Source organism: Phaseolus vulgaris, chromosome 7 (genome assembly GCF_051622355.1).
Source record: "Phaseolus vulgaris cultivar YP4 chromosome 7, ASM5162235v1, whole genome shotgun sequence".
NCBI classification, from domain to species: Eukaryota; Viridiplantae; Streptophyta; class Magnoliopsida; order Fabales; family Fabaceae; genus Phaseolus; species Phaseolus vulgaris.
In genome coordinates, this window is record NC_143504.1 from 5,328,748 (window position 1) to 5,331,142 (window position 2,395).

The 2,395-nt window shown below is 29.7% G+C and overlaps 1 long non-coding RNA gene across 1 annotated transcript; it reads left to right on the forward strand.

Moving 5' to 3' along the window:
• The first annotated feature begins 1,328 nt into the window (after window positions 1–1,328).
• LOC137828767 (uncharacterized) lies at window positions 1,329–2,395 on the forward strand. Its single transcript, XR_011083964.2, has 2 exons — window positions 1,329–1,563; window positions 2,107–2,395. It is a non-coding gene; the product is annotated as an uncharacterized LOC137828767 (long non-coding RNA).

Here is a 2,395-nt window from a genome sequence, read left to right on the forward strand (position 1 = left end):
TTCTCAACGTGCAACAATAAATTGATAATAAAAAGACATTTTTTAACGTGCAATAACAAAGCAACATGTCGAACGACTCAATGCAACTTTGGGGTAGGGTATGGGGACAATAACAGTCGTGCAACATAACATAACATGGGACACAAGAAGAGACACGAGATGAGAGCAGGAATGACCTGGTGTGTCGACTAGGTAGGGGGAGTGGATGACATGTGGATGACAAAGATGGGTGGATGTGACATCAAGCTCAGGAAGAGACACAAAAGTGACCACACAAACCTTGAATAAAGAAGAAGACAAATGGGTAATGACCCAAAATAAGTGTCATTAATGATGTTATGATGTTTTTAAAAAGAAGTCAAACTTTTTACATTAGTTCACAATAACTAATGTAAAAAGTCATTTTTACATCAGGTGCAATAATGAATGATATAAATTTTTTTACGTCTGCAATTAGTTAACAAAATGTCACTGTGCATATTTTTGTCGTTTATTTGTTTGCCATTCAAAGTCAAAACTATAATGTAAATAAACTTTCTACACTAGTGAACCCACAAGTTGTTGATATGATCGATTTAGTTTTTGTAGAAAATAAACTGCATAATGAGCATAAACTAAAAAAAACTTTATAACTTGGTTTGTAGGTTGACCAAATCTCACGCACTAGATATTTGATTGCTTTATTATTAGTCTTGGTTACAATATATTTAGTTCATACTTGTATCTATTACAATAAATTTGATGAAAATGCTTTTATCATCTTAGTATTATATATGAATGATATGTTACTGGTAAATTCCAATAATTAAATAAAAGAATTGGAGACAAAGATGACAAACGAGTCTAATATAAAAACTTGGAACTAGTAAATGAAATTTTAGGAATACATATTTATCGAGACAAAAAAATATAAGAAAGTTTGATTTTCTCGAAATAATTACTTTTTCTACCTAGTTTGATCAATTATAAGGTATCCAAGTAACAATGAAGAAAATAAGAACGTTATGCCATTTTTCCTTGCTGAAAAGGAGAAAAGGTTTGTAGTGTTTTTTTTTCTTAGAGCAAATTAGGTTCACAATATTGATATCTTCTCAATTTGACACATGACAAATTGATTAATCACAAAGCAAATTGGCGTTGGACAATGAAAGGTGGAAGAAAGCAAATTTTTTAAATTATTAATCAATTTGTTTCAATATTTTTTTCTTAAAGTTATGATATTTTAACTAACGAGCGCCCCAAATTTTAGCAATAGACGTTGACTTTGTTTGTGGTTCATAAACCATTTACACAACTATATATACTAATTTACCTTCCAAAACTAAGGTAAGGGAAGGAGGAAAATAAACCACCACCAACAACAAGAAAAAATAACTAAAATGGAAAACAAATATGTTGCATTGTTGTTGGTGGTGTGCCTCATAGCTGCTACAACTGTTGAAGCTCAAGAATCCCAAATTTCATGCTTTCACGATTGTGTCTCAATTGATTGTGGTGAACAACCTTCAACCTTTTGCAAGTTCCTTTGTGGTTTCGGTTGTTCAGGCACTGGATTGACAAACTGTAAGTTAATTCATTTACATATATGCATGATCTTTGTTTTGTGAAATATTAGAATGAAATTTTTAATAAAGCCTCATTTGTTTTAATAAATTATTGAATATAAAGAGATTCAATTCTTCTTCATCTTAGGGTTTAGATTTCAATGCCATAAGGAAAAATAGTTAAGGAAAATATTCGACGAAACTTTTTATTTCCCCTTCAATTAGAATTGTTTAATAAGTTGCCACTAAATTTTGAATGAAGATAGAAATATTACATACTGAATTGATATTGTGATTCATTCTATTTTCTTTATTTATTATCAGTGTATTTTAGTGTATGTAATAATATACAAGATAACTGTTTATATTGAATATTGACCCTAAATGTAAGGGATAATAAGGTAATTATACATTAAAAATAAAATAAAAAAATAAAACTATGTTCATTTAAAATAGTTATTGTAGTTTATAGACATGAAGATGATTGTTTATGTTTATGTGTATGTGAATTTCATAAATATTTATTATTCTTAAGTTTGCAATCTTAAAATGTACCATGCAGCAAATATGGTAGATACAAATGGAGTGAAGGCAGAAGCACCAAAATCATCATGGGCAGAAGCACCACAATTCTCAAGGAAGGTTCAAGCATAGTTGGAAAAAGACTATAATGCAGATAAGCAAGGCTTTCACTAAGCTTTGTAGCATAGGTTGAACAAAATGCAATTAATGGGGCTTAATATGTGGCTGTCTCATTAACAAGAGAACATAATATTATTATTATTCTCTTTATCCTCCTTTCCTCCAATTATTAACTATCACTAAATTAAATATTATCCATCTTCTTCTCA